The sequence below is a fragment of the Carassius carassius genome, chromosome 16, assembly GCF_963082965.1.
Source record: "Carassius carassius chromosome 16, fCarCar2.1, whole genome shotgun sequence".
Classification (NCBI taxonomy): Eukaryota; Metazoa; Chordata; class Actinopteri; order Cypriniformes; family Cyprinidae; genus Carassius; species Carassius carassius.
The window spans coordinates 4863533-4876459 of record NC_081770.1 but is presented as its reverse complement, the minus strand read 5'-3'; the positions used below and the strand labels follow the sequence as shown (position 1 = coordinate 4876459).

The 12927-nt window shown below is 37.1% G+C and overlaps 1 protein-coding gene across 1 annotated transcript in view; it reads left to right on the top strand.

The window, feature by feature from the left end:
- The window catches only part of LOC132159484 (uncharacterized), a 280693-nt gene that overhangs the window by 154948 nt on the left and 112818 nt on the right, over positions 1-12927 (top strand). The window lies entirely within an intron of this gene.

The following is a 12927-nucleotide window of genomic DNA, read 5'->3' as shown; positions in this document are numbered from 1 at the left end:
TACACGCAATGTGCCCCAACTATAGATGCGTATTACTAACGTACCCTTTAATTAACAAATAAAATACTGCGCCATAGACATAGAGTTTTTTTTAGTCAAGGGCAGTCGTTTTCAGTTTCCTCAAAAAAGCATTGCGCCAACAAAGCAACTGAACACACTTAGTTTTCAGATCTGCGCGCCCATGGGCGAAAAGATGGGTGCAAGTGCATTTGCTATTTTAACAATGTGGTGCTGGACGTGAAAATGAAAACTGCACCAGGCTTAAACTAGCAAATAACACTTGCGTTGCATTGTGCCGGGTGTATGATAGGCCTCATAGCGTACAATGTATATAATGTATTTTGTTTCAATTGGATGAGGAAAATTTTGTGTCATGAAAAAATAAAAATCTCACCAATTTAGCAAAAATAAGTGAGGCATCTGTCAAATTAATAAAAACTGAAAAGTAAAATCAAATCGATTTCATGCAGCTGTTCTAAGCTACATGGCAACTGAAAATCACAGACATGACACAAAAATATCTATAAATAAAATTCATATACCAAGTTCTGTCATGAAACTCTAGATAGCGCAGGCTGTTGGTCCTTAACCCAAACTGATGATATCCACAGTGTTAACTACTTGGCACAAGCTGATCAGTTCATGTTGCATATGCAGCCAATAAGCTTGCTCCTGTGGTGTAATGTCATGAAGTAATATTACTTCATTACAGTACTAAGTATTTTTTTGGTAGTATCTGTACTTTACTTGAGTTTTTATATTATACAGCCAACTTTTACTTTCAGTCCGCTACATTTCATAATTAAAATGTATACATTTACTCCGATACATTTCCCTGAAGCATATCCATTACTCACTACAAAATAGTCAGAAGTCAGAAGAACATGGACTGCAGGAAAGCAGATTTGATGAATAAGTGGTCTGGCGTTTGCAAGTTAGACGTTTGCACACAAATGCGCGCACAACCGCACAAATATCAGTATTCAACGTTTTTTTTACTGCCGTTTAAATGCATCCATGTCCCCTCTGAGATACATAAACTCTATAAATACATCTAAATGCTATTTCAGATGCAGATCCCAGAAATGTTTTCTTATGTTGAAATGAAAGACACCAAGTACGGGATGACGTGCTTCTTATTCTCACCCAAATATACAAAAGGGAAAAAGAGTTAAAACTACTCAAAATGTTTATTAACATTATATGTGTATATATATATATATATATATATTCTTTTCCATTTTGCATTTACTTGTACTTTTTCTTTCAATATTTAAGTACATTTAAGATTTAAAAAAAAAATAATACTTTTCGTAGTTAAGAACAAAAAATATCACATACCTTAAGACTTTTACTCAAGTAATATTCTATGACTTCAACTTCTACCAAAGTTATTTTCTGGTAAGATGTCTGTACTTTTATTAGAGTATGGCTTTTGTGTACTTTATGCACCTCTGCTTGCTCCTTTATGTTTAAATGACTGGTTAGCATTCACTAGAGCAGTTCGCAGCAGTTCCTCTGAAACCCTCCACCTTCCCCAGCTCCACCTGTATAAATCACTTAGGTTATTATGAATGTTTTCTTGCAGCAGCAGCATCTCTTAAATACTCACAGCAGCGTATTTACATATGTATTGGCAGTAGCAAGGTCCTGTACTTGATTTGCAGCAGAATCAGAAATAATCTGAAATTACCAACAGCAGCAATTCAGCAGCAGCGTAGTAGATCTATTCTGCCAAGACCAAATACATTAACATTGTCATATCCATTACCATGCTAAAATCTTCAGAGAGGTTTCATGATAGAAATAATTTTACCTCAAATAAATAAGGGGAAAAATGGCTGGCTAGAAGATTATTTGAGAACAAACCCACATAGCAACATTGTGTCGGTCCAGAACCGGCCCACATCTGGCACCCGTGGAAAGATGATCTGGCCCACATGCAGCGTGGAATGATGGCACTTGGGCGGACCACTCCTGTTTGCCAGATTTGAGCCACAAGCAGGCCATAGCAAAGCCACATGTCAGCCAGAGTAAATAAATTAACCAGAACTGGACCTTATCTGAGCCACAAAATCTGTGTATATTAAACATGAAGTAATTTCAGCCTTAATAAGCTTGTTAACAAGCAGAATCACTGAAGGAAAGAAGAAAACAGAAAAAGAGATAAGCAGAAACACAAGAACTACAACTGACTTCAGCCACAACCTTAGATGAAATCAATTGAAGATAAAAGAAGACATTAAATCTCTGGAGATCTCACCAGAGGAGAATTAATCAACTCCACAAACAGCTTTACCAGCTTCTCTTATTACTAACCAGATTGACTTTATTTATGTTAGATATAAACAAAAGGTTTTTATTGAGAATTAACAGAGGTTTAACTGTAATGTGTTTCACCATAACAGTGATTAGTGTTTTCATTAGTTGGGCTCTTAAGTCTTATTATATATTTTGTATTTGTTTGGCCGCTATGACAGTGTGTTTGTTAAACACATTTGCAGCTTCAAAGAAAGCTAGAGTGGCATGATATCAAGTGAAGGCTGTTATCTGTTGATGGTTTTATACACTGGTTCATTTATGTTTTTTTTAATCTAACAGTTATGTTGTTCCAATGATACATTCATATTACAAACCTGGTGTTTCTGCCACATGAGATACAGCAGTATTATAACAATCAGTTAAAATCTTTTAACAAAAATGAGCTCAAAAAACTTAACCAATGCCGATATAAACAATCACCACATGAACCTCAATAACGGTGACAATCAAAAATATTTAGATAAACTGATCAATTCAGAACTTCACTGAAAAGCTACTAAGTCACAACAGCAAAAATATAAACAAATATTTAGAATTAAACAAAATAATAGGACAATTCAGCTGCATAATTTATTCATGTTGCAATGCATGCTGGGAGTTTTGCACTCTACTAGTGCCCAGCATGCATTTCAGCAAGGTACATTTGATTGTCACCATTGTTGAGATTCATGTGCTGACTGTTGATGTCTGGGTAAACATCATAGAGTGACTTTTTTTATGCTCGTTGAAATTTTCTTACTGATTGTTGTATTATTGCTGGATCTCATGCTGCAGAAACACATGGAAAATATTAAGGAAACCATTATTAGATTAAAAAAAATGTTAGCAAATCATCTATTTTCTTGAGGATTATAAAATCATCAACAGATAACCGCCATCATCTGACCTCAATTCACTTTAGCTTTCTTTTAAGCTGTAAATGTGTTTAACAAACACACCATTACAGCAGCCAAAAAAGACAAAAGATAGAATAAGAGTTAAGAGCTCAACTAATGAAAACACTAATCACTGTTATGGTGGCACACATTAGAGTTAAACCTCTGTTAATTCTCAATAAAAACTTTTGCAGATGTCTAACAGAAATAGAGTCAGTATGGTTAGTAATAAGTGAAGCTGGTAATGCAGTTTGTGGAGTAGTTTAATCCTCCTCTGCTGAGATCTCCAGAGATTTAATGTCTTCTTTTATCTTCAATTGATTTCATCTAAGGTTGTGGCTGAAGTCAGTTGTAGTTCTTGTGTTTCTGCTTATCTCATTCTCTGTTATTTTCTTTACTTCAGTGATTCTGCTTGTTAACAGGCTTATTAAGGCTGAAATTCATATTTAATATATAATATTAATCTTATATATTTGATCATTACCTGTTTGACCATTCTTAATGAAACTACTGCATTTGGATCCGAACGTCTCTGACTCCTCGTTACAGTATGTGGTTAGAAGATTATAAGTGAAAGGTTTCTTGTTTCTTAATACTAAGAAGAACATTGATCTTCCAACTCCACACAACACATAGGCTGTTCAAACCAACCTGAGAAAGTAGTGTCTGGTAAATATATGTAATTATTAAACTACAGCGTGTCTAAAGCTAATTAAATATGGAGACAAACTTACGGACTGCAAATTTTTAAAAAAAACTTGCAAACTATTAATTTTATTGAGGGAAAACTCTTAGTTAATGGTGAATGTGTCCTCTAATTCTAAAGTGTTACCACACATACTTTTCAGATGAATGTGTTCCCCTTTACATAAAGCTGTTTATAGGCTTCATGAAAAAAAAACACTTAGTTTATATGAGGGACTCTCGTTCAGCATAATACTTGAACTATTTAAAACAGTGTATATAGTGTTTCGAACATTGTTAAAATATCAAATTCAATTTCTTTAAAAACATTACATCAGCAATTAAAAACAAATAGCATTCAATAGTGTTTTACAGAGTAAATGCTGAAAGCATGCAGTCCACAATATCTAATATACTTACTACAACAAACTTGGGTTTGAAGTTTGAAATCTGGATATTTATCTTACAAAACTGCATGTATTCGCTACAGAGGGTTTTTATTCACCCCCTCGGACCGTGTGAGGGATGTTTTATTACAGATGCACGCACTTTATTCCACGTCTTCTAAACTGTTGACAACAAACTTCCGCTTACCCACATTGAAAGGGTTGGAAGATAAAGGACAATATTTAATATGACTCGATTGGATTATTCTGAAAGAGGAAAGTCACAAACACATAGGATGCTTCGAGGGTGAGTAGAAGATAGATGAATTTTCATTCTCGGGTGAACTAATTTCAGCATTCTTCAGTCTTTTTCACCGTTGTCTGTCACTATCCAGAACAATAAAGCTATGCCAAAGCTAAGTCTAAGACCAAAGGTGGTTATAAAAGTGAACATCATTTTAGGCTGTGTGTTCCTCCCTGCCCTTGTTACATCAAAGCCTTTGCATTGTTTTCTTTGGGACGAAGCACGCCGAGGCATCTCTCAAGGGAGCTGATCTACTGCATTGTGAGCGCATTTTGCTGGGGAAGCTTCGCTTTTAAATTTACTCAAATTTTAGCCTAACATAAATTTACATACACCCACCATGAAGAAACATGCAGCTATTCTCACAATAGATAGAACACCTGATACTTAGTTTGGGTACATGACACACTAGCTGCACCACTCACAGAAATATTTCACCCAAAATGTAAGATTTATGTAATTTTATTACATAACAAATTCCCATTTATATTTTTTTCATAAATTTAACACAAATCTACCAAATAAACTTTATACGATTTATTTTCATTAGGATAATAAAACCTATTTATTTTAAATGCATAATCCTCAGGGTTTATGTAATTAGTTTATGTAAAGTGTAATTATTCTTAATTAATAATAAAAAGTTTATTTATTTAAAATACATAAAGTTTATTGTATAAATTGCATAATAATTAAGAGAACTAAATCAGGATAATTAAAAAAGTTAAATAACATTTATTTGAATCATGTTTAATGTATGCTTATATACTAAACCAAATTACATTTATTCACTTAGCTGACGCTTTTATCCAAAGCGACTTACAATTGCCACATATGTCAGAGGTCACACACCTCTGGAGCAACTAGGGGTTAAGTGTCTTGCTCAGGAACACATTGGTGTCTCACAGTGGATTCGAACCCGGGTCTCTCACACCAAAGGCATGTGTCTTATCCACTGCGCTAGCACCACCCCATCTCCAAATTGTTTCCCCATCTTATAAAAAAAATAGAATTAGACAAACACAAAAACAACTCTATTAGGTTATTTGTGAACTCACCCACTGTGCAAAGTTACGTCCAGTGGACGTCTTTTTATGTCTTTGCAGACATTGAAAAGACGTCCACTGAGGAGCCAGAATGAAAGTTTTTATGACGTCTTTTTTTGACGTCTTCTGTACGTCTGATTTAGACGTTCACAGAACCTCCTTACAAGGTTCAAAACTAGTTCAAAAGTGGTCAGTGGAAATATTTCAACATCATTTAAGGTTCATTTAGACATCATTTATACTGTTTCTGGACCAAATCAACACTCTCAGGATGCATTAGATTTAGACTCGTGTTATTTCAATGTAATTTCCAGACACTGTGTTTGTCCTAAAATCAAGAAAATAAAATAATCTTCAGTGTCAACTGAACAACATTCATTAGGAAAACAGTGTCAATAATGCAAAAATGATAGTTAAAGGCAGTTCATCATTGGATTCAGTTATGTCATCTCTGTTCAGTTAAATAGTGTCTGTGCATTTATTTGCAATCAAGTCAACGATATCGCTGTAGATGAAGTGTAAGTGAACCAAGTGATATCGCTGTAGATGAAGTGAAGCCCAACTAAGCAAGCCAGAGGCGACAGCGGCAAGGAACCGAAACTCCATCGGTGACAGAATGGAGAAAAAAACCTTGGGAGAAACCAGGCTCAGTTGGGGGGCCAGTTCTCCTCTGACCAGACGAAACCAGTAGTTCAATTCCAGGCTGCAGCAAAGTCAGATTGTGCAGAAGAATCATCTGTTTCCTGTGGTCTTGTCCTGGTGCTCCTCTGAGACAAGGTCTTTACAGGGGATCTGTATCTGGGGCTCTAGTTGTCCTGGTCTCCGCTGTCTTTCAGGGATGTAGAGGTCCTTTCTAGGTGCTGATCCAGCATCTGGTCTGGATACGTACTGGATCCGGGTGACTGCAGTGACCCTCTGATCTGGACACAGACTGGATCTGGTGGCTACGGTGACCTCGGAACAAGAGAGAAACAGACAAATATTAGCATAGATGCCATTCTTCTAATGATGTAGCAAGTACATAGGTTGTTATGGGAAGTGTTTTCGGTTCCGGTTTACCTAATTAATGCAGCCTAAAAATCCTTTAACGGATTTGGATAATAAAAGCATATTAGTATGTTATGTGTATGCCAGGTTAAAGAGATGGGTCTTTAATCTAGATTTAAACTGCAAGAGTGTGTCTGCCTCCCGAACAATGTTAGGTAGGTTATTCCAGAGTTTGGGCGCCAAATAGGAAAAGGATCTGCCGCCTGCAGTTGATTTTGATATTCTAGGTATTATCAAATTGCCTGAGTTTTTAGAACGTAGCGGACGTAGAGGATTATAATGTAAAAGGAGCTCATTCAAATACTGAGGTGCTAAACCATTCAGGGCTTTATAAGTAATAAGCAATATTTTAAAATCTATGCGATGCTTGATAGGGAGCCAGTGCAGTGTTGACAGGACCGGGCTAATATGGTCATACTTCCTGGTTCTAGTAAGAACTCTTGCTGCTGCATTTTGGACTAGCTGTAGTTTGTTTACTAAGCGTGCAGAACAACCACCCAATAAAGCATTACAATAATCTAACCTTGAGGTCATAAATGCATGGATTAACATTTCTGCATTTGACATTGAGAGCATAGGCCGTAATTTAGATATATTTTTGAGATGGAAAAATGCAGTTTTACAAATGCTAGAAACGTGGCTTTCTAAGGAAAGATTGCGATCAAATAGCACACCTAGGTTCCTAACTGATGACGAAGAATTGACAGAGCAACCATCAAGTCTTAGACAGTGTTCTAGGTTATTACAAGCAGAGTTTTTAGGTCCTATAATTAACACCTCTGTTTTTTCAGAATTTAGCAGAAAGAAATTACTCGTCATCCAGTTTTTTATATCGACTATGCAATCCTTTATTTTTTCAAATTGGTGTGTTTCACCGGGCTGCGAAGAAATATAGAGCTGAGTATCATCAGCATAACAGTGAAAGCTAACACCATGTTTCCTGATGATATCTCCCAAGGGTAACATATAAAGCGTGAAGAGTAGCGGCCCTAGTACTGAGCCTTGAGGTACTCCATACTGCACTTGTGATCGATAGGATACATCTTCATTATTAGCTTCACTGCTACGAACTGATGGCGGTCATATAAGTACGATTTAAACCATGCTAATGCACTTCCACTGATGCCAACAAAGTATTCAAGTCTATGCAGAAGAATGTTGTGGTCAATTGTGTCAAACGCAGCACTAAGATCCAATAAAACTAATAGAGAGATACACCCACGATCAGATGATAAGAGCAGATCATTTGTAACTCGAAGAAGAGCAGTCTCAGTACTATGATACAGTCTAAATCCTGACTGGAAATCCTCACATATACCATTTTTCTCTGAGAAGGAATATAATTGTGTGGATACCACCTTTTCTAGTATCTTGGACAGAAAAGGGAGATTCGAGATTGGTCTATAATTAACTAGTTCTTTGGGGTCAAGTTGTGGTTTTTTGATGAGAGGCTTAATAACAGCCAGTTTGAAGGTTTTGGGGACATGTCCTAATGACAATGAGGAATTAATAATAGTCAGAAGAGGATCTATGACTTCTGGAAGCACCTCTTTCAGGAGCTTAGATGGTATAGGGTCTAACATACATGTTGTTGGTTTAGATGATTTAACAAGTTTATACATTTCTTCCTCTCCTATGGTAGAGAATGAGTGGAACTGTTCCTCAGGGGGTCTATAGTGCACTGTCTGATGTGATACTGTAGCTGACGGCTGAATGGTTGCAATTTTATCTCTAATAGTATCGATTTTAGAAGTAAAGTAGTTCATAAAGTCATTACTGCTGTGGTGTTGGGAAATGTCAACACTTGTTGAGGCTTTATTTTTCGTTAATTTAGCCACTGTATTGAATAAATACCTGGGGTTATGTTTGTTTTCTTCTAAAAGAGAAGAAAAGTAATCGGATCTAGCAGTTTTTAATGCTTTTCTGTAGGATATGTTACTTTCCCGCCAAGCAATACGAAATACCTCTAGTTTTGTTTTCCTCCAGCTGCGCTCCATTTTTCGGGCTGCTCTCTTTAGGGTGCGAGTATGCTCATTATACCAAGGTGTCAAACTGTTTTCCTTAACCTTCCTTAAGCGTAAAGGAGCAACTTTATTTAAAGTGCTAGAAAAGAGAGAGTCCATAGTTTCTGTTACATCATCAAGTTGTTCTGAGGTTTTGGATATGCTAAGGAATTTGGATACATCAGGAAGAAAACTTAAAAAGCAGTCTTTTGTGTTAGAAGTGATGGTTCTTCCATACTTGTAACAAGAAGTAGAATTTACAATTTTGGCTATATGAATTTTGCAAAGAACTAAATAATGATCTGAGATATCATCACTTGGCTGAACAATTTCAACACCATCAACATCGATTCCATGTGACAGTATTAAATCTAGAGTATGATTTCGACAATGAGTAGGTCCTGAAACGTGTTGTCTAACACCAATAGAGTTCAGAATGTCTATAAATGCTGATCCCAATGCATCGTTTTCATTATCAACATGGATATTAAAATCACCAACTATTAAAACTTTATCTGCAGCCAGAACTAACTCGGATGTAAAATCACCAAACTCTTTAATAAAGTCTGTATGGTGCCCTGGTGGCCTGTATACAGTAGCCAGTACAAACATAACAGGGGATTTATCATTAACATTTGTTTCTTTGGATAATGTTATATGAAGTACCATTACTTCAAACGAGTTATACTTGTAGCCTGCCCTCTGAGAAATCCTGAAAACGTTGTTATAAATTGAAGCAACACCTCCACCTTTGCCTTTTAGACGTGGCTCATGTTTATAACTGTAATCTTGGGGGGTGGACTCGAGCCAGGTTTCTGTCAAACAGAGTACATCTATATTATGATCAGTGATCATATTATTTACAAAAAGTGTTTTCGTAGAAAGGGAACTGATATTCAATAAGCCAAGCTTTATCATTTGTTTATCCATATTGCTTCTGTTTTTTATTTGTTGAACCTCAATTAAATTGTTAATCTTAACTTGGTTTGGATGTTTTTTGTATTTTCTAGTTCGGGGAACAGACACAGTCTCTATAGTGTGATATCTAGGTGAAAGAGTCTCTATGTGCTGAAAATTAACTGACCTCTGTGACGGGAGGCAGCTAGCAGACGGTCGGTTTAGCCAGTCTGTCTGCTTCCTGACCTGGGCCCCAGTTAGTCAAGTATAAACACTAAGACTATTTGCCATATTTCTAGAGAGAAGAGTGGCGCCACCCCATGAGGGATGAAGACCATCTCTTTTAAACAGGTCATGTCTGCCCCAAAAGCTCGTCCAATTGTCTATGAAACCTATGCAAGAAACAATGATAGGAGAAGCCATTACTCACCGTGCTTGATGAAAATTCTTACTGCGGTTGTTTGATGAACTTGTGAAAAACTGGAGCGAGGAGAAAAGAAAACAGCGATAGGTTCGAATGAAAACGCTAATGACAAGCTAACGAGTGCTAACGCTTTGCAGGTGTACTGCACTCACGGAAATAAAATAAAAGTGAACGATCAAAGTTAATCTGATAAGATTGATCGATAATAGGGCTGGGCGATATATCGAACGATATGATCATGCGCATCTAATCAGTAAAGCTGCTTCCGTGATCACCGCTAAAATCGCCATCACATAATTGGAGTGGCATTTAATAGACAGCAGAGGTGGGACTTTCAAGTCAAAAGCAAGTCTTCAAGTCATATCCAAGTCCTCAAAGGGTTAAAGTTAATAAGATAACTAAGTGACTAATTAACTGATGATTGTACATTAGTGATGAACTTCTGCTGTTAACAATCAACATCACTGAAGTAAAGAGAAACACAAGAACTACAACTGAATTTAGCCACAGCCTTCAACTGAAAAAAAAAAAACCCACTATGCCACCATAATTGTGGTCAGGGTTTGCTTTAGGTAGTCTCTTGACCCTTTTGCTAATTCAAAGCAATTTGATTCAAAACAATTTCAATATTGTTTTCGCAACAAACATGTATGCATTGCTGAATCAAACCTTGTAGTAACAGATGATCTTATGCTTTTTCTGCTTATAACTCATGTTGACTTGGACATCATGAGATAATCTTCTTTGGATTGTTGACTGACATTCAGCTTTTACCAGAGTTGGGACTTTCAAGTCATAAGCAAGTCTTCAAGTCATATCACAAGTCCTCAAAGGGTTAAAGTTAATGAGATAATTAAGTGATTAAGTGATGATTGTGCATTAATGATGAACACCTGCTGTTCTTGAGAATTACAGAGGATCAGATGTTGATGTTTTATTGGTTAAAGTGATGCAACCATAATGGAGATCAGTGTTTGCTTTAGTGGGGCTCTTGACCCTTGACTAACATGTTAGATCTCTTTATGTAGCATTGCATGAGGTGCTGTAAAGCAGAGAGAAGACATTAATCTGTATGTGATAGGTGGTTAGATTACAATCAAATTAACATTAGCTCTATTTAAGTTTGGCATAATCAACCTAGTAAAACTGCACTATGGAAAAAAAATTAAGCGAATTTTAAATCTACTTAGAGCATACAAAATTTGAAAAACTATACTCTGTAGACACACACAGACATCAAGAACCAGCATATGACTCTCAACAGTGGTGACAATCAACAAAATGTTGCATGCTGGGTAAAACCTTAGTAAAAACTCCCGTCATGCACTGCAGTATGAAAAATTGTCACCACTGTTGAGGATCGTGTGATAAGTGTGTTTGTCTAAAAACCTGAACTGATCGTCTCCTTTTGTGTCTTTCAACATTGAAGCATTTTGATTTTTTTTTTTTACTTCAGTTCAGTAATAGTGTCAGTCTACTATCCAAAGATAAACACAATTTCATGATGTTCAGTCATCATGAGTTATAAGCAGAAAAAGCAGAAAATCATCTGTTACTGCAAGGTTCGACTCAGCAATGCATACATGTTTGTTGCGAAAACAATATTGCAATTGTTTTGAATCAAATTGGTTTGAATTAGTAAAAGGGTCAAGCAGTAGCGTAGCCAGGAATCACAAAGTAGGTGGGCCCAGAGAAAATCAGGTGGGCACAGCCTAAAATGCATCTGTTATCAAAATAGGCCAACACAACTACAGTACACCTGCTTCTTGAATACACCACAGTTTAATGAGAGCACAAGCATGTATCATGTCATCATAAGCAGTGTTAAGAACATAACGATAAGCATTTCCACTGCACGCGGCCACACCACACACACACGCGCATCTGACAGATGCAAAAAACACCATCATTAAATCAGCAGGACAGTGTGTAAAAACAATGCTTGGTCTGGCTCAGCGGCCACATAAACCACGTTATATAACAACATTAACTAGGCAAATAGTAAACGTAGATTTGCTTACTTTTGATGCGCTTATAACAGGAGACGACGGGGCTTTGAGTTGAACACTGCAATGACTTCGTTATAGTCCAATTCAGTCAATTCTCTCTCAAATGAGAGAAGGGACAAAGAGTTCAGTCTATGTGTCAACATTGTTGCTCTAAAACTAGTTTTTATCCGATTTACAGTGGAAAAGAAACGTTCGACAGTACAGCTTGTTATTGGTAGTGTGATGAGGACTCGCAGGAGACGGTTCATTCTTGGAAAGATATCGCATGGGCATGCATCGAGCACCTCCACAAGTGATGGAAATGCCCTGCCATTTGATACTTTTTTTCTAGTTGCTGAACAAACACCTCATGTTCAGAATCATCAACAGCGATGTTAAAGTGCGCACCGGCAGGCTGTAACAGAGTCTTTTTTGCCGAAGGGTTTCTACTGAGGCAAGCACAGCGGCTGCTCTCATTAAACCGTACGTGTCAGCCTTAAAACGGGAGTTCAGTTCCATGATCTGCCTGTCTAGTATATCATTCCACAATTGTTTCAGGTCAGAGTTGTCCTTGACAGGTGATGCTTTGCCCACGGTAGACTGGATCAACATATCGCCCAACTTAGCTGGCAACTTCCTCTTTCGCGCCCCAGTGACGTCAAAATTCACAATGTCATGCATTTTCATCAAATAATCACAAGCAGAGCTGTTCAGCTCCTTACTACTGACTGATGGCTGAGGCTCCTGAACATCTGCATCATCTTCCTCCTGCGGCGGCCGTGGTCTTTTTGACACGAACTTTAATAAGTTGCTCTGTTTCATTTTTCATACTTAGCTAAACTTCAGTGTCCCTCTGTGAAATGTGCACCACGTCGTTGTGAAGGGGGGATGGGCTGTTCGCAATCTGACGCGGGCATTTCATAATCACCATGACAACCAAACAAGAATCAA